The 24750-nt window shown below is 35.0% G+C and overlaps 1 long non-coding RNA gene across 1 annotated transcript; it reads left to right on the top strand.

The window, feature by feature from the left end:
• The first annotated feature begins 80 nt into the window (after positions 1-80).
• LOC123328905 lies at positions 81-1228 on the top strand. The gene is made up of 2 exons (XR_006543907.1): positions 81-155; positions 859-1228. It is a non-coding gene; the product is annotated as an uncharacterized LOC123328905 (long non-coding RNA).
• Positions 1229-24750: the final 23522 nt, after the last annotated feature.

A 24750-nucleotide genomic window follows, 5' to 3' on the forward strand; every position in this document is an offset into this window, starting at 1 on the left:
CAATTTTTTTTTTTTTTGTAAAGTGTCTTCTTGAAACCCAGCCACACCCATTTGTTTACATATTGTCTATGATTGCTTTAGTGCCACAACAACAGAATGGAGAAGTTGTGACAGGAACATTATGGCTGCGTGACAGAGACTATACTTATTTTATAGTCTGTATGTTTTATGGTCAAACATATTTTATGATTTTAATCTATATTATAATTATGCCAGATGGTAAAGAATCTGCCTGCAATGTGAGAGACCTGAGTTCGATTCCTGGGTTGGGAAGATCCCCTGTAGGAAGGCATGGCAATACACTGTAGTAGTCTTGCCTGGAGAATCCCCATGGACAGAGGACCCTGGCAGACTGTCAAAGAGTAGATCCCTCTTTAGGGTCGCAAAGTGTCGGACATGACTGAGCAACTAAGAACAGCACATAATTATGCCTTAACACGTAAGGCATAACAATAATATAGAATATATGTCTAGAATACTAGAATTTGCAAAGAATTTTAATATGCATCAGTTTTTATCCACAATTTTGTGTTAGGTATTATCATTTTTCAATGAGCACCTGAGAAGCTATGTCCCATATGCATATTTTAAAATTGGCAGACAAAAGCATTATATTTAGATCTATGCATAAAATCTCTTTAAATAAACAAGAAAATCGGATGATTTGTTGCTGGACCATGCCATATCTAAATAGCCCAAACAAGTCTTTATAATATTTTTTAAAATTAATATTATAATTAGACATTAAACTTTTCTTGATTATAAAATTGTCATTTCAGAAACAATTACACTAATCAAACATATTCCTGATGAGTTAATTAAAGAAGTGAAATTAATTTTCAATTTCCTTCCATTTAGTTAAAGAACTAATGCTGATTAAGATGATGACTTTTAATCTCCAATCAAGTTTCTCCAATTCTCAAGTTTATAGTTTTAATTCATCAGCCAAACTTCTGTACATTGAAGAAGTCGTTTTGTGTATATTTGAGGATAAATAGATTTGTAATTAGTCCAATTATAACTTGAAAGATTTGTTTTCTATATAGTTTGTGTTGATTTCAACTCTGATGAAAATAAATTGTAATGTGAAATAGTGATAAAAAATCATATGTTTAATTCTACTTTTCCTAGTACAACATAAAACCTGAATGATTTGATAACAAATATTCTTAAATATTTGGAAAATGAAAATCAATGTTTGTCTATCATTAAAAGATTGAAATTCTTATTGTGAGTGACAATTTTCTTTTCCTCTTATCTATCACATACTTAATAATAGCCCTTTAAAAAATACATTTTAGTAATCAAATGATTTAAGGAATAAAAACAAATTTCTGTATGATAGATAAAGGTAAGAATTTAAAAAAGAATAAGAATGAATTGCAAGTGGCAATAGTTGACTTATACTCTAAAAACTATCTAGAAATTACAATCTTACTAGCACAACATGCAATTCATTTCTGAAGGCTTCATGTTTTACCCTCAAATCAAAATATGTATAATTTACAGTTTTCTAATCAGCATTTAAAGGAAAAGATTTCCACTTCAAGGAAAGTACATATAAGAATTTTGTAGGCATCGATTCTAATTTTTTTTCCATTGTGTAAAATAAAAGTATGTTTTAATCTTTATCTTGGCTATTATAAATTAGATGACAAGATTCAGGTGCTTCAGTTTGTTAGAAAATATTGTGGAAGATGAACTAGAAATGTTTTTTCATATTTCTATCTGAAAGATAAGTAGATTAGTGTTCAAAAGGCAACAAAAAATTTAGAAGAAGTGAAATAATCAAGTTTTAATAATTTTAACTGTGTTATAGGCAGATAACATCTGTGTAATTGATCATCATAAATACATATTGATAATCATGGTACAGAATATTTTACTCCAACTAGATTTTTTCCTTTAGCTTTAGTTTTTATTATTTATTAGTTGATGTGTGTAATATATGGCTAGTATCCATAAATATGTAAAATTTGGCACTAACATTTTTGTCTTTGTCTTTTTGCACCTACATAAAAGACATTTAGTAGTAACAGTTTAAAAGCTAATGAGGGTAAAATACTAACCAGACAGATTGCATATATGATTGTAATTATGATTTTAAGACAAGCTCAATATCAGCATTAGAGTGTAATTATTTCTTATAACTATTAGATAAAATTGATGTCAACTTAGAATTATATGTAGTTCTTTTTGTAGTGCAGTCTGGTGTTCACATTTTCCATGCTAATAATTTTTTTTTCATATTCATCACTAATTTATTTTGCAACTGGAAGTTTGTGGCTCTTAATTTCTCTCACCTATTTCTTTTCTCCTCCTCATTTCCTCCCCTCTGGCAACCACCTATTTGTTCTCTGTATTTATAACTGATTCTGTTATGCTGTATCATTCGTTTTGTTATTCTTAGAGTCCACATACAAGTGAAATCATATAATATTTGTCTTTCTCTGTCTGACTTATTTCATTTAGCATAATACCCACTAGCTCCAACCATGAAGTAACAAATAGCAAGATTTCACTCTTTGTCATGGCTGACTAATATTCCATTGTGTGTATGCATATATATGAGTGTGAAAATTATTGCATAGTTCAGTTCATATGAAGGACTTGAGGTGATTCAAAACTTTAAAGTAAACCTCTGCCTGATATATGGTGATACTAAACCATTCTCTTGGAAAGGAGGTAGGACAAGATATAAAAGACAAAAAGACAGACAAAAGAGTTAGGGACAGAGACCTGTCCTGGGGAGGGAGTCATGAAGGAGGAAAAGTGTCCACACAGTAGAAAATCCTCTCACAGGTGGGTCTGTGGGGAGTTTTAGAATCTCAGAAGGCAACATAGCCAGGAGAGAAAAAAAAAAAAAAAAAAACAAACACAGAGTACATGCCTAACTGCAACTACAGAAAAGAGAACTTTCCTGCAAAAAGCTCTAACCTAACAACCTAATGAACAGCCTGATGCTGGGAAAGATTGAGGGCAGGAGGAGAAGGGGACAACAGAGGATGAGATGGTTGGATGGCTTCACAGACTCAATAGACTCCAGCAGTTGGTGATGGACAGGGAGACCTGGCGTGCTGTGGTTCATGGGGGTCGCAAAGAGTCGGACACGACTGAGCGACTGAACTGAACTGAACTGAATGAGCAAGCTGGCCCACTCACAGAACAAAGGATTGAGCAAATACCAAAGGACAGCTAGCCAGCTGCAGACCCACCCCTCCCTGCACGGAGGCAGAGAGGAAGGCTTGCAACAGCCAGAGCCAGAAGGTAAGGGACTATTACAACCTAAACTCCAGAGATGGCATCTTCCACCAGACTAAGAGCAGGCTCCCAGCTGCTAACTACATCTTCCTGAGATCCTGGATGCTTGACTTCAGCCAGGAGGGTCACAACCTGAGATCAGCTGTCCAAAGGAAACCCGAGAGTTTTCCATCATGGCAAACTTGAGACGGTGCTCTCGGGACACACAGGGAAACTGAGTGGCTAGGACCAGGAAGGTGTTTAAGATGGAGGGCCCATCTGGGACAGTGCACTGGCCAACCACCTGGTCGCCTGAGCTGCTCAGACATGGGAAGGGCACAAACACATGCCCAACACATAGAAACTGAGCCAGAACTGTGTCTGAGTGCCTCCTGTGAAGGTACAGGTCAGCAGAGGCCTGCTACATGAGCTCTGGGTGCAGCAGACCTGGGTATGGCATAAGCCCTCTTGGAAGAGGTTGCCATTAACCCCACCATAGAACCACCAGAACTTTCACAGGACTGGGGAAATAGACTCTTGGAGGGCACAACAACAACAACAACAACAAAAACTGTGCGCACCAAGACCCAGGAGAAAAGAGCAGTGACACCACAAGAAACTGATCCAGACATGTGCATAAGTCTCCAGGAATCTCTGGTGGAGGCATGGGTTGGTGGTGACCTGCTTCAGGATCATAGGCACTGAGTGTAGCAGTGTGTGAATGAGACATTTTTAAGGAGGTCACCATTATCTTCATTACCTCCACCATAGTTTGGCCTCAAGTCAAGCAACAGGGAGGAAACACAACCCTGCCCATTAAAAGAAAACTGGATTAAAGATTTACTGAACATGGTACTGCCCATCAAAATAAGACCCAGTTTCTCCCTTAGTCTCTCTGGAAGCTTCCATAAGCCTCTTATCCTTATCCATCAGAGGGTAGACAGACTGAAAACCAAAATCACAAGAATCTAACTAATTTCATCATGTGGACCACAGACTTGTATAACTCAGTGAATGTATGAACCATGTCATATAGAGTCACACAAGATGGATAAATCATGGTGGAGAGTTCTGACAAAACGTGGTCCACTGGAGAAGGGAATGGCAAACCACTTCAATATTCTTTCCTTGAGAACCCTATGACCAGGATGAAAAGGCAAAAAGATAGTACATTGAAAGATGAACTCCCCAGGTGGGTAGGTGCCCAGTATGCTACTGGAGATCAGTGGAGAAATAACTCCAGAAAGAATGAAGAGATGGAGCCAAAGTAAAAACAACACCCAGTTGTGGATGTGACGGGTGATAGAAGTGAAGTCTGATGCTATAAAGAGCAGTATTGCATAGGAACCTGAAATGTTAGGTCTATGAATCAAGCCAAATTGGAAATGGTCAAACAGGAGATAGCAAGAGTGAACATTGACATTTTAGGAAACAGTGAACTAAAATGGATTGGAATGGGTGAATTTAACTCAGATGACCATTTTACCTACTACTGTGGGCAAGAATCCCTTAGAAGAAATGGAGTAGCCATCATAGTCAACAAAAGAGTCCAAAATACAATACTTGGATGCAATCTCATAAATGACAGAATGATATCTGTTTATTTTCAAGCCAAACCATTCAATATCTCAGTAATCCAAGTCTATGCCCCAACCTGTAATGCCGAAGAATCTGAAGTTGAATGGTTCTATGAAAATCTATAAGACCTTCTAGAACTAACACTCAAAAAAGATGTCCTCTTCATTATAGAGGACTGGGATGCAAAAGTAGGAAGTCAAGAGCTACCTGGAGTAACAGGCAAATTTGGCCTTAGAATGCAAAATGAAGCAGGGCAAAGCCTAACAGAATTCTGCCAAGAGAACGCACTGGTCATAGCAAACACCCTCTTCCAACAACACAGGAGACAACTCTACACATAGACATCACCAGATGGTCGATACTGAAATCAGATTGATTACATTCTTCACAGTCAAAGATGGAGAAGCTCTATACAGTCAGCAAAAAAAAAAAGAAAAAAAGACTGGGAGCTGACTGTGGCTCAGCTCATGAACTCCTTACTGCCAAATTCAGACTTAAATTGAAGGAAGTAGTGGAAACCAACAGACCATATATGTATGAACTTAACCAAATCCCTTAAGATTATACAGTGGAAGTTAGAAATCGATTCAAGGAATTAGATCTGAGAGAGTCCCTGAAGAAAATGGACAGAGGTCCGTGAAATTGTATAGGAGGCAGTGATCAAGATTATCCCCAAGAAAAAGATATTTAAAAAAGTAAAGGGTTGTCTGAGGAGGGCTTACAAACAGCTGTGAAAAGAAAAGGAGAGAAAGGCAAAGGAGAAAAGGAAAGAAATACCTATTTGTATGCAGAGTTCCAAAGACGAGCAAGGAGAGAAATAAAGTCTTCCTCAGGGATCAATGCAAATAAACAGAGGAAAACAATTGAATGGGAAAGACTAGAGATCTATTTAAGAAAATTAGAGATACCAAGGGAATATTTCAAGCAAAGATGAGTATAATAAAAGACAGAAATGGTATGGACCTAACAGAAGCAGAAGATATTAAGAAGGGTTGGCTTTAGGGGAAATGCTTTCAATTTTTCACCATTGAGGATAATATTTGCTGTGGGCTTATCATATATGGCTATTATTATGTTGAGGTATGTTTCTTCTATGCTTGCTTTTTCGAGGGATTTTATCATAAATGGATGTTGAATTTTGTCAAAGACTTTCTCTGCATCTATTGAGGTAATCATTTCGTTTTTATCTTCCAATTTGTTAATGTGGTGTATCACATTGTTTGATTTGCAAATACTGAAGAATCCTTGCATCCCCTAACATCAGGAACAAGACAAGGGTGCCCACTCTCACTAATACTTTTCAACATAGTTTTGGAAGTTTGGGCCACAGCAATCAGAAAAGAAAAAGAAATAAAAGGAATCCAGATTGGAAAAGAAGAAGTAAAACTCCGACTGTTAGTAGATGACATAATTCTCAACATAGAAAACCCTAAAGACACCACCAGAAAATTACTAGAGCTAATCAATTTATATAGTAAAGTTGCAGGATAAAATTAACAATATAAGAATCAATATAGTGAAAATGAGTATACTATCCAAAGCGATCTATAGATTCAGTGCAATCCCTATCAAGCTACCAATGGTATTTTTCACAGAACTAGAACAAATAATTTCACAATTTGTATGGAAATACAAAACACCTCGAGTAGCCAAAGCAATCTTGTGAAACAAGAATGAAACTGGAGGAATCAACCTGCCTGACTTCAGACTGTACTACAAAGCTACTGTAATCAAGATAGTATGATACTGGCACAAAGGCAGAAATATAGATCAGTGGAACAAAATAGAAAGCCCAGAGATAAATCCATGCACCTATGGACACCGTATCTTTGACAAAGGAGGCAAGAATATACAATGGAGAAGAGTCAATCTCTTTAACAAGTGGTGCTGGGAAAACTGTTCAACTACTTGTAAAAGAATTAAACTAGAACACTTTCTAACTCCATAACAAAAATAAACTCAAAATGGATTAAAGATCTAAATGTAAAACCAGAAACTATAAAACTCCTAGAAAACATAGGCACTCTCGGACATAAATCACAGCAGGATCCTCTATGACCCACCTCCCAGAGCAATGGAAATAAAAGCAAAATAAACAAAGGGGACCTAATGAAACTTAAAAGCCTTTTCACAACGAAGGAAACTATAAGCAAGGTGGAAAGACAGCCTTCAGAATAGGAGAAAATAATAGCAAATGAAGCAACTGACAAAAAATTAATCTCAAAAATATACAAGCAGCTCCTGTAGCTTAATACCGGAAAAATAAACGACCCAATCAAAAAATGGGCCAAAGAACAAAACAGACATTTCTCCAAAGAAGACATACAGATGGCTAACAAACACTTGAAAAGATGCTCAACATCACTCATTATCAGAGAAATGCAAATCAAAACCACAATGTGGTACCATCTCACACTGGTCAGGATGGCTGCAATCAAAAAGTCTACAAACAATAAATGCTAGAGCTGGTGCGGAGAAAAGGGAACCCTCTTATCTGTTGGTGGTGATGCAAACTAGCATAGCCACTATGGAGTACAGCATGGAGATTTCTTAAAAAACTTAAAATAGAACTGCCACATGGACCAGCAATCCCATTGCTGGGCATACACACCGAGGAAACAGAATTGAAAGAGAGATGCATACCCCAATGTTTATTGCAGCACTATTTTACAATAGCTAGAGCATAGAAGGAACCTAGATGTCCATTGGCAGACAAATTGATAAGAAAGATGTGGTACATATACACAATGGAATATTACTCAGTTGTTAAAAAAATGCATTTGAATCCATTCTAATGAGGTGGATAAAACTGGAGACTTATTATATAGAGTGAAGTAAGTCAGAAATAAAAACATCAATACAGTATATTAACATATATATTTGGAATTTAGAAAGATGGTAATGATGACCCTATATGAGAGACAGCAAAGGAGACAAAGAGATAAAGAACAGACTCTTGGACTCTGTGGGAGAAGGCAAGGGTGGGATGATTTGAGAGAATCACATTGAAACATAAATATTACCATATGTGAAACAGATCACCAATCAAGGTTTGTTGCATGAGACAGGATGCTCAGGCCTGGTGCACTGGGATGACCCTGAGGGATGGGATGAGGAGGAGGTTGAGAGGGTGTTCAGGATGGGGGACACATGTACAACCATGGCTGATCCATGTCAAAGTATGGCAAAAAGCACTGCATATGTTAAAATAATTAGCATCAGATTAAAAAAATTAATTAGTTAATATAAAATAAAATCACTGAATATGGTGACTACAGCCATGAAATTAAAAAATGCTTACTCCCTGGAAGAAAAGATATGACCAACCTAGACAACATATTAAAAACCGGAGACATTACTTTGCCAACAAAGGCCCATCTAACCGAAGCAATTGTTTTTCCAGTAGTCATGTATGGATGTGAGAGCTGGACTATAAAGAAAGCTGAGTGCCAAAGAATTTATACTTTTGAACTGTGGTATTGGAGAAGACTCTTGAGAGTCCCTTGGACTGCAAGGAGATCCAACCAGTCCATCCTAAAGGAAATCAGTCCTGAATATTCATTGGAAGGACTGATGTTGAAGCAGAAACTACAATACTTGGGTCACCTGATGGGAAGAAATGACTGATTTGAAAAGACCCTAATGCTGGGAAAGATTAAAGGTGGGAGGAGAAGGGGAAAACAGAGGATGAGATGGTTGTGTGGCACCACCAACTCAATGGAAATTAGTTTGAGTAAACTCTGGGAGTTGGTGATGGACAGGGAAGCCTGACAAGCTGCAGTCCACGGAGTTGCAAAGTTGGACATGACTGAGCGACTGACTGAACTGGATTAAGCAAAAAAAAAAAAAAAAAAATAATAAGAAGAAGAAAAAGATGTGGTAAGAATACACAGAAGAACTATACAAAAAAAGATCTTCATGACCAAGATTACTATGATGGTGTGATTACTCACCTAGAGCCAGACATCCTGAAATGAGAAGACAAGTGGGCCTTAGGAAGTATCACTACAAACAAAGCTAGTGCAGGTGATGGATTTCCAGTAGAGCTGATTCAAATCCTCAAAGATGATGTTGTGAAAGGGCTGCACTCAGTACGCCAGCAAATTTGGAAACTCAGCAGTGGCCACAGGACTGGAAAAGGTCAGTTTTCATTCCAATCCCAAAGAAAGGCAATGCAAAAGAATGTTCAAACTATTGCACAATTGCACTCATCTCACATGCTAGCAAAGTAATGCTCAAAATTCTCCAAGCCAGGTTTCAATAGTACATGTACCATGAACTTCCAGATGTTCAAGCTGAATTTAGAAAAGGCACAGGAACAAGAGGTCAAATTGCCAACATCTGCTGAATCATCAAAAAAGCAAAAGAGTTCCTGAGAAATATCTATTTTGGCTTCATTGACTATGCTAAAACCTTTGACTGTGTGGATCACAACAAACTGTGGAAAATTCTTAAAGAGATAGGAATACCAGATCACCTGACCTTTGTCACCTTTGTCCAATTCTTTGTCACCCCATGGACTGCAGCACGTCAGGCTTCCTGAGAAATCTGAATTCAGGTCGAGAAACAACAATCAGAACTGGACATGGAAAAACAGACGCGTTCCATATCAGGAAAGGAGTACGTCAAAGCTGTAAATTGTCACCCTGCTTATTTAACTTATATGCAGGGTAAATCATGCTAAATGCCAGGCTGGATGAAGCACAAGCTGGAATCAAGTTTGTGGGGAGAAATATGAATTCTGTCAGATATGCAGATGATACCACCCTTATGGCAAAAAGCGAAGAAGAACTAAAGGGTCTATTGATGAATGTGAAAGAAGAGAGTGAAAAAGTTGGCTTAAAACTCAACATTCAGAAAACTAAGATCATATCATCTGGTCCCATCTCTTCATGGCAAATAGATTGGGAAACAAATGGAAACGGTGACAGAAACTTCAATACTTTGGTCACCTGACGTGAAGAACTGACTCAATGGAAAAGACCCTGATGCTGGGAATGATTCAAGGTGGGAGGAGAAGGGGATCTCAGTGGATGAGATGGTTGGATGGCATCACTGACTCAATGGATATGAGTTTGCATACACTCTGGTAGTTGGTGATGGACAGGGAAGCCTGGTGTGCTTCAGTCCATGGGGTTACAAAGAGTTGGACACGACTGAGGGACTGAACTGAACTGACATTGTTATATAGTGATATATGTATATCACTATATGTATATCTCTAATATGAGATATATATATATATATCACTATATATATATATATATATATATATATATATATACACACACACACACATATATATTACCTCTTCTTTACTCATTCATGTATTGATGGGCATTTTGCTTGCTTCCATAATTTGGCCTATTGTAAATAATGCTCTAATGAGCATGTGTGTCCCTGATGACTCTGTGGGTACAGAATCTGCCTGCAATGCAGTGAAGATAGGGATGTATATACCTTTTCTAATTAATGTTTTCATTTTTCTTCAGCTGAATACCGAACACAGATTTTCTGGATCATATTGAGGAAATTTTGTACTGTTCTCCACAGTGGCTGCACATATTTAACTACCTACCAAGAGGGCATGAGGGTACCTTTTTCTCCACATCCTAAGCAAAATTTGCAATTTGCTGACTTTTTGATAACAGCCATTTGACACATTGGAAGGGATATCTAATTATGGTTTTTATTTGCATATCCCTGATGATTAGCTATGTTGAGTTTCTTTTCATACAACTTTTGTCCATCTGTATGTCTTCTTTGGAAAACTAAGTATTCAGATTTTTTACCCACTTTAAATTGAGTTCATTGACAGTTTTCTTTTTTCAAAAGTTTGTCCTTAAAACATAAGAATTGAAGTTAATTTTGTACTTTTCCTAAAACAAAATTTAGTTTATTTTAATAGAAGAAATAAAATTAGTAAAATTCCTAAAAGTCCTACAATCATTAAACACATTACATTAGTACTATAATGACTTATTTAGTAAAATAAACCTATGAGTTTTATATAACTGTTATCAAGTATTAAAGTCTTTTAAAAAGATTAATGATTCTAATCTACATTATATCAACAAAAATGTGGCTATAAATATATATATATATAGTGATTGCAAATACTCAAATTTTGTGTCTGTAATTGGAAGTGAAAAAACTATGACTTATTAATTTTATTGCTCTGATATGAGTGTACTAGTGAGGTTTAAAATGGATAAAAAGTCCCTTTTTGTTGCTCTGGTTCTTTGGATTTTTTTTTTTTTATGTTGAGTTTTGTTACTTCTTTGTACATTTTGGATATAACCTCTTATCAGATATATTATTTGCAAGTATTTTTCCCCTTCAGAAGGTGTTATTTTTGTTTTGTTGATATTTTTCTTCACTGTACAAAAGCTTTTTAGTTAATATAGTCCCATTTGTTTACTTTATTTTTAAAATTATATTTATTTATTTTTAATTGATTGATGATTGCTTTACAATATTGGTGCACTTGTTTATTTTTGTTTTTATTTACCTTTCCTGAAAATATAACCAAAAAGTATTATTAAGGCCAATGTCAAGGAAATTATTTCCTATTTTCTTCTAGAAGTTTTATAGTTTTTGGTCTTACATTTAAATCTTTGAAGACCACACAAACAGGTTTAAAGATATACAATATCCATGGATTGGAAAAAATAGTGTCATTAAAATGACAATACTACCTGAGGCAATCTACAGGTTCAGTGCAATTCCTATGAAAACAACAATGGAGTTTTTTTTTCACAGAACTATAGCAAATAATTCTAAAATTTGTGTAGAAACACAAAAGACCCTAGATTGCCACAACAATCTTGAAAGATAAGAATAAAACTGGAGGTATCATGCTTCTTGATTTCAAACTGAAATACAAAACTACAGCAATCAAAACAGCACAGTACTGACACATAAACAGACATATAAATAAATAGAAGGGAATACAGAGCTTGGAAATAAACACATATATGGTCAACAAATTTACAAAAAAGGAGACAAGAATATACACTGCAGGAAAGACAGCCTTTCAAAAAAATGATACTGGGTTAACTGGATAGCTACAAGTCAAAGAATTAAAATGGACTACTCTCTCATAGGATGCACAAAAAATTAATTCAAAATGGTTTAAAGAGTCTATGTTAGCAATTTTTATTTAAAAGATTTGTTACTAAGGAATGAGCATCTGTCAGAGTTATATGTTGTATCAATACAAATATTTAATACAATTAATGAGTAATCACTTTTCTGCTAATTGTTTTTCCCTAAAATATTGAAAACACAATATTTGTCGTTTATGCCCAGCATATTAGTAAATATGGCTATTTGGAATGCAATGAAAATAAAATTTACAAAAATAAATTAGAATATCTGCTTTCAGATATAATGTAGTTGCCATTATTCCTGCCACCACACTAGGGTGGCAGAAAAATTAAAAAAAAAAAAATACCCAATTCATATTTTTAAGAACTTTAGAGAGATGTGACACAAAAATGACTAGAAGAATTAAAATTCCATAGATCAAAACTCATGTGGTGGGTATATTGTTGTAGCAATGACCTATAATTTAGTCAGCTTGTCTTTATCCAAAAGTCACCTTAGGGAGTGACTTTTTTTAGGGAGCCCAGAAAGACAGATTCATGAATTTTCAGCAGAAGCACTGGAAGCCATAAAACAATAAAATGTCATGCTAAAGTGCTGTTACTAAATAACTGGCAATGTAATAATGTACACTTAGAAATTCTTTAAAACATGAATTGAAATAACCATATCTTCAGAAGACTAGAAGTTGACTAAATATTTCATGTGCACTAAACAGTTATAAAGGAAAATTATTGCATACAGAGATACAGAAATTCTAAGTGAAATGAACCATAATCAGATCAAAGAAATGATGATTTAAATGAATGCTGATTGGGTTATTTGATATTGAGCTCTATGAGCTGTTTGTGTATTTTGGAGATTAATTCCTTGTTAATCACTTTGTATGTAAATATTTTCTCCCATTCTTAGGGTTGTCTTTTTGTTTTGTTTATGGTTTCATTTGCTGTGAAAAAGCTTTTAAGCTTAATTAAATTTCACTTGTTTATTTTTATTTTCACTACTGTAGGGAATGGATCAAAAAGATACTTGCTGTGATTTATATTAGAGATTGTTCTGCCTATATTTTCCTCTAAGAGTTTCATGGTACCCAGTCTTAAAAGTCTTTAACCTATTTTGAGTTCATTTCTGTGTATGGTGTTAGAGAATGTCTTTCTTTCTTTTTACCTTTAACTCTCCAGTTTTTCCAGTTCCACTTATTGAAGAGATTATCTTTTTTCCAATGAATATTCTTCCATCCTTTATCATAGATTAGATGACAATAGGTGCAAAGCTTTATCTCTGACCTTTTTACCCCATTCCATTGATCTATATTTCTATTCCTGTGCCAGTACCATATTGTTTTGATGACTGTAGCTTTATAATATAGGCTGAAATGAAAGAGCCTGATTTCTCCAGCTCTATTTTTCTTTCTCCAGATTGCTTTGGTGATTCAGGTTGTCTTGTGTTTCAATATACAATGTAAAATTGTTCTAATTCTGTCAAAAAATGCCATTGGTAATTTGATAGGGATTGCATTTAATCTGTATATTACTTTGGGTAGCATATATATTTTGACAATATGGATGTTTCCAATCCAAAGAGAGATGCTTGTATCATTTTTATTTCTTTCATCAGTATCTTATAGATTTTTGAGTACAAGTATTTTGCCTTTTATAGGTATGTTTATTCATCAGTATTTTATTATTTTTCATGTGATGGAAAATGGAATTTTTCCTTAAATTCTATTTCTGGCATTTCGTTTTTAGTGTATAAGAATGCAAGAGATTTCTGTGTATTAATTTTGTATCCTACAGCTTTACCAAATTCATTGATGAACCCAATTAAAAAAAAAAATAGGTGGAAGACCTAAATAGACATTTCTTCAAAGAAGACATATAGATGACCAAAAAGTACATGAAAAGATGCATAATGTCACTAATTTTTAGGGAAATTAATCTCCAAACAAATGAGTTATCACCTAACACTGGTCAGAATGACCATCATTAAAAAAAAATTTACAAACAACAAATGCTAGAGGAGTATGAAAAAAAGGCAACCCTTCTGCATTATTGGTGGGAATGTAAATTGGAGAACAGTTTGAAGATCCCTTAAAAAAAGTAAAAATGAGCTACCATATGATCCAGCAATTCCACTCATGGGTGTATATCCAGAGAAAAACATGGTTCAAAAAGATACATGCACCCTAATATTCACTGCAGAACTATTTACAATAGTCAAGACATGGAAGCACCCTAAATGTTCATCATCAGATGAATGGATAAAGAAGATGTGATACAAATCCATTATGGAATGTACTCAGCCATGAAAATGAATGCAACAATGCCATATGCAGCATGGATATACATAGAGATTGTCATAAAAAGTGAAGTGAGTCAGAGAAAGACAATATCATATAATATTGCTTATATATAGAATCTTTAAAAAATGGTGCAAATGAACCTATTTATTTAAAAAATAAAAAAATTTAAAAAAAAGCCACTATGGAGAACAGTGTGGAGATTCCTTAAAAAACTGGAACTAGAACTGCCTTATGACCCAGCAATCCCACTGCTGGGCATACACATTGAGGAAACCAGAATTGAAAGAAACACGTGTACCCTAATTTTCATCACAGCATTGTTTATAATAGCCAGGACATGGAAGCAAACTAGATGTCCATCAGCAGATGAATGGATAAGAATGCTGTGGTACATATACACAATGGAGTATTACTCATCCAATAAAAAGAATACATTTGAATCAGTTCTAATGAGGTGGATGAAACTGGAGTCTATGAGTAAGCCAGAAAGAAAAACACCAATACAGTATACTAATGCATATATATGGAATTTAGAAAGATGGTAACAATAACCCTGTATGAGAACAGCAAAAGAGACACAGATGTATAGAACAGTCTTTCAGACTCTGGGAGAGGGAGAGGGTGGGATGATTTGGAAGAATGGCATTGAAACATGTATAATATCATATAAGAAACGAATCGCCAGTCCAGGTTCGATGCAGGATACAGGATGCTTGGGGCTGGTGCACTGGGATGATCCAGAGGGATGGTACGGGGAGGGAGGTGGGAGGCAGGGTCAGGATGGGGAGCATGTGTACACCCGTGGTGGATTCATGTTAATGTATGGCAAAACCAATACAATATTGTAAAGTAAAATAATAATAATAAAAATAAATAAAATATACAAAAAAAGTAAAAAAAAATAAAAAAAAAAAGAGTCACAATTGTAGAAAACAAAAACAAGCTAATGGCTACTAAGAGGAAGAGGAAAGAGGGATAAATATGGAGACTGGGATTGACATATGCACACTATTAGACAGAATATTAAAAAGCAGAGACATTACTTTGCCAACAAAGGTCCATCTAGTCAAAGCTATGTTTTTTTCAGTAGTCATGAATGAATGTGAGAGTTGGACAATAAACAAAGCTGAACGCTAAATAATTGATTATTTTGAACTGTGGTATTGGAGAAGACTCTTGAGAATCCCTTGGACAGCAAGGAGGTCCAACCAGTCAATCCTAAAGGAAATCAGTCCTGAATATTCATTGGAAGGACTGATGCTAAAGCTGAAAGTCCAATATTTTGGCCACCTGATGTGAAGAACTGAGTCCTTGGAAAAGACCCTGATGTTGAGAGAGGTTGAAGGCAGGAGGAGAAGGGGATGATAAAGGATGAGATGGTTGGATGTCATCATCAACTCCATGGACATGAGTTTGAGTAAGCTCCAGGATGGAGTATACTCAAGCTTTGAGTAAGCTTGGTGATGGACAGGGAAGCCTGGCAAGCCACAGTCCATGGGATCACAAAGAGTTGGACAGGGCTGAGCAACTGAACTGAACTGAATATATAAAATAGATAGCTAATAAGGTCCTATTGTATAGCACAGGGGACTCTCATCAATGCTCTATAATGACCTATATGGTGAAAGAACATTAAAAAGAGTAAACATACATAATAATATATGTGTAACTGATTCACTTTGCTGTATACTTGAAACTAACACAGCAGTGTAAATTAACTATACTCCAAGAAAAATTTAATTTAAAAGATAAAATAAGTAAATGTTGACAATACTGCCACTACACTATTATTAATGATTATGATAATTATAATGTATTTTGAAGGGTAAAATTACATAGAGTTAAACTGGGACAAATTTTATTCTGACAAATAGGACAAATATATATCATCATTATTACTTAATATTGTTGTAGATATGTGTTATAACACATTTAGAGAGAAAGAAACTGAAGGTACAAAAAGTATAAATACTTCTGATGCTATGATTTTTTTTTACCTAGATACATTTATAAACAATAAAATAAATCACTGAGTTTCTAGATACAAATTAACTAACTAAAGATTTACATCTCAAAGGGGCAGATAAAGAATTTAGTTGTAAGTTTTCTAAAGTAAATGCCCTAAGAAAAGGGACTTTGGAGACTTAGGTTGAAAAACTTGTCTGAAGTTTTGTCAACCTGAGCTCACTAGTGTAGGCAAGGGACAATTTTTTTTTTTTTTTTTTTTTAATGTTAAGTGGTCTAAAGAAATGTGAATAACTAAAGCAATTAGACTTTAGGCTGGACACTTAGGAATGCCTTCAAACTATACTGACTGACAGTTCAGAATCAGTACAACTGCCATTATCAGAAAACCTCTGTAATCCCAAAGTTCCTGCTGATTCCAAAACCATTCAGCGCCTATCAGGATTCACACAAACAGTATGAATGATTGCAGCCAGGCTCTTAAACTCCTAAAAATTATGTTTGGTTAGTGGACTCACTGATAAAGTAAGTGAGGAAAACAAAAAGCCTTTACAACTGGTTTCGCCAGAAAAAAAAATATTAAAAATAGCAAAATCAATACCAGTGCCACCTCCACTTCACTAAACATTCCAAATCTTAAAATAAATTTCCTGACTTTCTAAACCCAAAATTTCAATTTAACTATAGGAAAACATAGAAAATAAATATTTTAAATTTCCTGACTCTTTAAAACATATACACACGGAGGATTGTTGAACATAATTTAAATACAAATGCAATAAACTCATTTCTTAAGACTAGAATGGTTATTCCCCAAATTTGATAGATAAGCAGAAATATCACTTATACACACTAGTTTCATAAATCTATTTATAGGGCATTTGCTGACATAGAAAGTAGTTAGCTAAACTGAAGAATACAAATTATATTGCCCTCAAGTACATATCACATTTTAGATTAGACATGGAAACATCAGAATTAGTATGGATTATTGCAGATTGACAGATTAAAAACACTAAAGAGATTCAATTACATTGAGTTTACTTTTAATACAAGACATTGGCAGAATACAGATAAGAAAACATATTTTCCCTGTAACCTACTAATTTGCAAATTGTTCTTGAGACAGAAGTACTGTCCTGACATTCTAAGTCCTAGCCCTTAATGGATCACTCTCAGGTTGTATCATTAGGCCCCACAACAGTTATCATATCTGTAAAATTAGTTGACTTGAGCAGAAAATCTCATAAATTACATGTGAGAAGTTGAGTGAAAGACATTATATTTCATATATACAATCCAAAAAAACAATAATGAAGTGACATATCCCTAAAAGGAATGATTTGTATATAATAGAAGAAAATAATACAATGCTTGGTTATTTTTAGTCATTTTGAACTTCTTAAGGCTAATTTAGTTTGGCATTGAAGGAAATTAATGTCAAACTCTAAATCAGGCTTAAAAATTTAAACCCAATCTGACATTTGGACAGAATGCTAATATTAGCTGAAGGGTATAACTTGTGCTGTCATTTTTATTTAAAATATTTATTCATAATATATCACATTAAAAACTCCTTGGGAAAAAAAAAAGAATATTTGGTACATTAATGCTATATGGAGGTGCCAAACTGGATTTTGGGGAAAATAACTTTTATAAATGACATTGCTTAAATACCCTCCCTTTATTGTTTTAATGCATGCTGTTATGTATGTCCTATTGACCACAGATTCAAGTATTACATAAAATTATCTGGCTAAGTGATCTCTTATAAATAATTAGGGTCTGCTAAATTAACAAAGTTAATGTATCATTTAAATGGTTTAATTCATTTTTCTAAGTGTGTATGTAGCAACTTAGAATGAAATTAAATATTGTTCTCCAAAGAATTCATTCCAAATTTTCCACAAATTCTTCAGTGTGCAATGGACATTTGGTGAATTGATTGCTGACTAGTTTACTCTGCTCCCTATACAGTATTTGTTTTTACTACAAACTTAATACCTATAGAGTGGAGTCTTACTTTAAAAAATGCCTTTAACTCTCCTTGTTAATGTCTGGCATACTTTCATAGATGGAAAAGTTTATGAATTTGGAACTTCTAATTGGATTTGTCTCAAACCTGCCTTCTGTGATTTTCCTTCAGTATTTATCATATTTTGAGAATGCTATTTGTGTAATCTTTTATTAAATATTATCTCTGGTACAATAGTAGTTCCTGGAGAATAGAGCATGTTTTGTTAATATCTTTCACTATAGCATCTATTCATGATTAAAAGAATACCTCAGACATTGTCTTTTTTCAGTAAATATATGTAGAAAGAATGCACAAATGAGAGAGAATAAATGATTGAGTAGATAAATGAATGAAAAACTGAAACACATTCCCTTTGCATTTAGAACTCAGCTTACAAATGTTTTTCCAAGTCTGGTAGATAACTTTCCAGGTGTGCATATTCTTACATAAGAGTGTATAAAAATTTATTTGAAAGACTTCAGGAGTTTTGTTTTTGACTTTGAATGGTGAAAGCAATGGAGATTGTATAGGTAAGGGTGAGCTTATGCAATAAAGCACAGCTTGTCAGTGTGATTTACTTAAGCCATTCATTAAATCCTTAATTCCTGATGCTTTGGTTGGTATTATATTGGCTATTACAAATCTTCTCCTTCATTATTCTGTTTAGAATAATGTCCAGAGTCACAAAAGGAACCATTATAGGACGAACTTTTGTGAAGTCCTATGGCCTGCTGGTAATTTCTCTCAGGTGCTCAATTTGGATTTGGTTTGTTGATTAGATAACCATTGATCATGGTTATATATCTCAGAAGTGCTGAGTATAGGTTCAAACCTAGTGCTATAGTTGACTACATCAATGAATAAAGAGAAATGGGGTCTTTAAGTGTAGGAGTAATCTTTCTGCATTGGAGGGGAGGGGAAAAAAATCGATGGAAGTGTGGCAAATAGCAGCTAAGTACAGAATGTGGTGGAAATATGCTGACTCTAAAACATCTTTTTCTCAGACTAGAAAAAAACAATAATGAGAAGTAAAAATGCCTCACAGTGAATGTTTGCAACAGAAGGATTGGGATTTTCAAAAGAAAACATCAAAAATTCAAGGAAGAATGCAATCATCCTAAAGACTCTTTCATCTTTTAGAAAAGTCCATTTTTTTTCTTAAAGGAAGAAATGTTTAAAATCAGCAAGAAGCATCAGTCCTTAATATCTTACAGAGGGAATAGGTTAAAATGTGAAAATGTTACATTGGACAGATATAAGAGCACAACAGAAAAGAAAATGCAATATGACAGGGATACCAGTTAAGTTATCCTACTGCTCAGAAAGAGAGGTGAACCTTTGATCACAATAGAAGAGGTAAAATCTTTTCACAAGCTTGAAAAAGTAAACCTCTGAGAACTAGAGAGATTTGAGAAAGAAAGAACATTGGAGAAGAAAGGCTAAAGAAACATCAAAAAAATCCTACCAGTTTTAGTTCAACAAACTCTTTGAGGACATATTCTAATTCCAAGAAATGAAGAAACAAGTGGGACCCATTCCTGAAATACAGGAGAGTGACAGAGTCTCCTTAAGTTCAGCAGTGAAGTACTGGAAGCACAAGACTCAAAAACACAAACAAAAAGGAAGAAAGGCCCAGACAACTTCTCATGAAAAATAGTCCTTCAGATATTACAGTCTGAAGGAGAACAGCATCTTCCATAGGTAATGGAAAGATATTACCCTAATTAGTCACTTGATAGAAGAGTTCTATCAATCTAAATATTAACCCCCACATTTTAGATTCTAAATTGTGCCACAAAGAAGCAACTTTTTAGTAATTTGGAATCCAAGAAAGCTTCTATTATTTTTGTCTGTATATGTTTTTATATTCCTTTCCCTCAAGACAATTAAATTTCTCAAATGTAAGCAATCACTTCTCAGATGGAATCACTGTGAATCTTTGAAAAAGCATAAACTACCCAGTTCAAGGATCAGCTTTTATTTATTTATTTATTTTTTTTAATTTTATTTTATTTTTAAACTTTACATAACTGTATTAGATTTGCCAAATATCAAAATGAATCCGCCACAGGTTTACATGTGTTCCCCATCCTGAACCCTCCTCCCTCCTCCCTCCCCATTCCATCCCTCTGGGTCGTCCCAGTGCACCAGCCCCAAGCATCCAGTATCGTGCATCGAACCTGGACTGGCAACTCATTTCATACATGATATTTTACATGTTTCAATGCCATTCTCCCAAATCTTCCCACCCTCTCCCTCTCCCACAGAGTCCATAAGACTGTTCTATACATCAGTGTCTCTTTTGCTGTCTCGTACACAGGGTTATTGTTACCATCTTTCTAAATTCCATATATATGCGTTAGTATACTGTATTGGTGTTTTTCTTTCTGGCTTACTTCACTCTGTATAATAGGCTCCAGTTTCATCCACCTCATTAGAACTGATTCAAATGTATTCTTTTTAATGGCTGAATAATACTCCATTGTGTATATGTACCACTGCTTTCTTATCCATTCATCTGCTGATGGACATCTAGGTTGCTTCCATGTCCTGGCTATTATAAACAGTGCTGCGATGAACATTGGGGTACTCGTGTCTCTTTCCCTTCTGGTTTTTTCAGTGTGTATGCCCAGCAGTGGGATTGCTGGATCATAAGGCATGTCTATTTCCAGTTTTTTAAGGAATCTCCACACTGTTCTCCATAGTGGCTGTACTAGTTTGCATTCCCACCAACAGTGTAAGAGGGTTCCCTTTTCTCCACACCCTCTCCAGCATTTATTACTTGTAGACTTTTGGATCGCAGCCATTCTGACTGGTGTGAAATGGTACCTCATAGTGGTTTTGATTTGCATTTCTCTGATAATGAGTGATGCTGAGCATCTTTTCATGTGTTTGTTAGCCATCTGTATGTCTTCTTTGGAGAAATGTCTATTTAGTTCTTTGGCCCATTTTTTGATTGGGTCATTTATTTTTCTGGAGTTGAGCTGTAGGAGTTGCTTGTATATTCTCGAGATTAGTTGTTTGTCAGTTGCTTCATTTGCTATTATCTTCTCCCATTCTGAAGGCTGTCTTTTCACCTTGCTAATAGTTTCCTTTGATGTGCAGAAGCTTTTAAGGTTAATTAGGTCCCATTTGTTTATTTTTGCTTTTATTTCCAATATTCTGGGAGGTGGGTCATAGAGGATCCTGCTGTGATGTATGTCAGAGAGTGTTTTGCCTATGTTCTCCTCTAGGAGTTTTATAGTTTCTGGTCTTACGTTGAGATCTTTAATCCATTTTGAGTTTATTTTTGTGTATGGTGTTAGAAAGTGTTCTAGTTTCATTCTTTTACAAGTGGTTGACCAGAGTTCCCAGCACCACTTGTTAAAGAGATTGTCTTTAATCCACTGTATATTCTTGCCTCCTTTGTCGAAGATAAGGTGTCCATATGTGCGTGGATTTATCTCTGGGCTTTCTATTTTGTTCCATTGATCTATATTTCTGTCTTTGTGCCAGTACCATACTGTCTTGATGACTGTGGCTTTGTAGTAGAGCCTGAAGTCAGGTAGGTTGATTCCTCCCGTTCCATTCTTCTTTCTCAAGATCGCTTTGGCTATTCGAGGTTTTTTGTTTTTCCATACAAATTGTGAAATTATTTGTTCTAGCTCTGTGAAGAATGCTGTTGGTAGTTTGATAGGGATTGCATTGAATCTATAGATTGCTTTGGGTAGTATACTCATTTTCACTACATTGATTCTTCCAATCCATGAACATGGTATATTTCTCCATCTGTTAGTGTCCTCTTTGATTTCTTTCACCAGTGTTTTATAGTTTTCTATATATAGGTCTTTAGTTTCTTTAGGTAGATATATTCCTAAGTATTTTATTCTTTCCGTTGCAATGGTGAATGGAATTGTTTCCTTAATTTCTCTTTCTGTTTTCTCATTATTAGTGTATAGGAATGCAAGGGATTTCTGTGTGTTGATTTTATATCCTGCAACTTTACTATAGTCATTGATTAGTTCTAGTAATTTTCTGGTGGAGTCTTTAGGGTTTTCTATGTAGAGGATCATGTCATCTGCAAACAGTGAGAGCTTTACTTCTTCTTTTCCAATTTGGATTCCTTTTATTTCTTTTTCTGCTCTGATTGCTGTGGCCAAAACTTCCAAAACTATGTTGAATAGTAATGGTGAAAGTGGGCACCCTTGTCTTGTTCCTGACTTTAGAGGAAATGCTTTCAATTTTTCACCATTGAGGATAATGTTTGCTGTGGGTTTGTCATATAGCTTTGATTATGTTGAGGTATGTTCCTTCTATTCCTGCTTTCTGGAGAGTTTTTATCATAAATGGATGTTGAATTTTGTCAAAGGCTTTCTCTGCATCTATTGAGATAATCATATGGTTTTTATTTTTCAATTTGTTAATGTGGTGTATTACATTGATTGATTTGCGGATATTGAAGAATCCTTGCATCCCTGGGATAAAGCCCACTTGGTCATGGTGTATGATCTTTTTAATGTGTTGTTGGATTCTGATTGCTAGAATTTTGTTAAGGATTTTTGCATCTATGTTCATCAGTGATATTGGCCTGTAGTTTTCTTTTTTTGTGGGATCTTTGTCAGGTTTTGGTATTAGGGTGATGGTGGCCTCATAGAATGAGTTTGGAAGTTTACCATCCTCTGCAATTTTCTGGAAGAGTTTGAGCAGGATAGGTGTTAGCTCTTCTCTAAATTTTTGGTAGAATTCAGCTGTGAAGCCGTCTGGACCTGGGCTTTTGTTTGCTGGAAGATTTTTGATTACAGTTTCAATTTCCGTGCTTGTGATGGGTCTGTTAAGATTTTCTATTTCTTCCTGATCGAGTTTTGGAAAGTTGTACTTTTCTAAGAATTTGTCCATTTCTTCCTCGTTGTCCATTTTATTGGCATATAATTGTTGATAGTAGTCTCTTATGATCCTTTGTATTTCTGTGTTGTCTGTTGTGATCTCTCCATTTTCATTTCTAATTTTATTGATTTGATTTTTCTCCCTTTGTTTCTTGATGAGTCTGGCTAATGGTTTGTCAATTTTATTTATCCTTTCAAAGAACCAGCTTTTGGCTTTGTTGATTTTTGCTATGGTCTCTTTTGTTTCTTTTGCATTTATTTCTGCTCTAATTTTTAAGATTTCTTTCCTTCTACTAACCCTGGGGTTCTTCATTTCTTCCTTTTCTAGTTGCTTTAGGTGTAGAGTTAGGTTATTTATTTGACTTTTTTCTTGTTTCTTGAGGTGTGCCTGTATTGCTATGAACTTTCCCCTTAGGACTGCTTTTACGGTGTCCCACAGGTTTTGGGTTGTTGTGTTTTCATTTTCATTCGTTTCTATGCAAATTTTGATTTCTTTTTTGATTTCTTCTGTGATTTGTTGGTTATTCAGCAGCGTGTTGTTCAGCCTCCATATGTTGGATTTTTTAATAGTTTTTCTCCTGTAATTGAGATCTAATCTTACTGCATTGTGGTCAGAAAAGATGCTTGGAATGATTTCTATTTTTTTGAATTTACCAAGGCTAGCTTTATGGCCCAGGATGTGATCTATCCTGGAGAAGGTTCCATGTGCGCTTGAGAAGAAGGTGAAATTCATTGTTTTGGGATGAAATGTCCTATAGATATCAATTAGGTCTAACTGGTCTATTGTATCGTTTAAAGTTTGTGTTTCCTTGTTAATTTTCTGTTTAGTTGATCTATCCATAGGTGTGAGTGGGGTATTAAAGTCTCCCACTATTATTGTGTTATTGTTAATTTCTCCTTTCATACTTGTTAGCATTTGTCTTACATACTGCGGTGCTCCCGTGTTGGGTGCATATATATTTATAATTGTTATATCTTCTTCTTGGATTGATCCTTTGATCATTATGTAGTGACCATCTTTGTCTCTTTTCACAGTCTTTGTTTTAAAGTCTATTTTATCTGATATGAGTATTGCTACTCCTGCTTTCTTTTGGTCCCTATTCGCATGGAAAATCTTTTTCCAGCCCTTCACTTTCAGTCTGTATGTGTCCCCTGTTTTGAGGTGGGTCTCTTGTAGACAACATATGCAGGGGTCTTGTTTTTGTATCCATTCAGCCAGTCTTTGTCTTTTGGTTGGGGCATTCAACCCATTTACGTTTAAGGTAATTACTGATAAGTATGACCCCGTTGCCATTTACTTTATTGTTTTGGGTTCGAATTTATACACCATTTTTGTGTTACCTGTCTAGAGAATATCCTTTAGTATTTGTTGGAGAGCTGGTTTGGTGGTGCAGAATTCTCTCAGCTTTTGCTTGTCTGAAAAGCTTTTGATTTCTCCTTCATACTTGAATGAGATCCTTGCTGGGTACAATAATCTGGGCTGTAGGTTATTTTCTTTCATCATTTTAAGTATGTCTTGCCATTCCCTCCTGGCTTGAAGAGTTTCTATTGAAAGATCAGCTGTTATCCTTATGGGAATTCCCTTGTGTGTTATTTGTTGTTTTTCCCTTGCTGCTTTTAATATTTGTTCTTTGTGTTTGATCTTTGTTAATTTGATTACTATGTGTCTTGGGGTGTTT

This window comes from Bubalus bubalis, chromosome 13 (assembly GCF_019923935.1).
Source record: "Bubalus bubalis isolate 160015118507 breed Murrah chromosome 13, NDDB_SH_1, whole genome shotgun sequence".
NCBI lineage: Eukaryota > Metazoa > Chordata > Mammalia > Artiodactyla > Bovidae > Bubalus > Bubalus bubalis.